Raw genomic sequence first — 328 nt, 5'->3', positions numbered from 1 at the left:
TATCTTTGAGATGATTGGCTGAATGTATGTCAGAAGAGCTTTATTGTGCTGTATTTCATATAATTATTAGCACCATCTTATAAAGCTATTATACTTAAAAGAAGATTATTTAAATAGTTGCTAATTCCATGCAGTTTAGTTTGATAAATGTGTCATTGAATACTAGTATTGAAAAACATAATGATTGCATGTACAAGAACAGAAATCGAAAGTGTGTGTCGGGGTGCTTTTTAAAGTGTATAGCCAGAGAAAAAGTCACTATTGATCTTTTTCCTTTTGGAGCTTGTGTAAAAGCCTTAGGCTCTCAGAATTTAGAAAGATAAAAGGG

General features: G+C 31.4%; 1 protein-coding gene across 1 annotated transcript in view; it reads left to right on the top strand.

Moving 5' to 3' along the window:
• Nucleotides 1-328, top strand: part of LOC119590687 (protein lin-52 homolog) — a 23,592-nt gene that overhangs the window by 16,619 nt on the left and 6,645 nt on the right. The gene's annotated exons all lie outside the window — the stretch shown is intronic.

This window comes from Penaeus monodon, chromosome 27, assembly GCF_015228065.2.
Source record: "Penaeus monodon isolate SGIC_2016 chromosome 27, NSTDA_Pmon_1, whole genome shotgun sequence".
In the NCBI taxonomy this organism is placed as follows: Eukaryota; Metazoa; Arthropoda; class Malacostraca; order Decapoda; family Penaeidae; genus Penaeus; species Penaeus monodon.
This window is presented reverse-complemented; position numbering and strand designations above follow the sequence as displayed.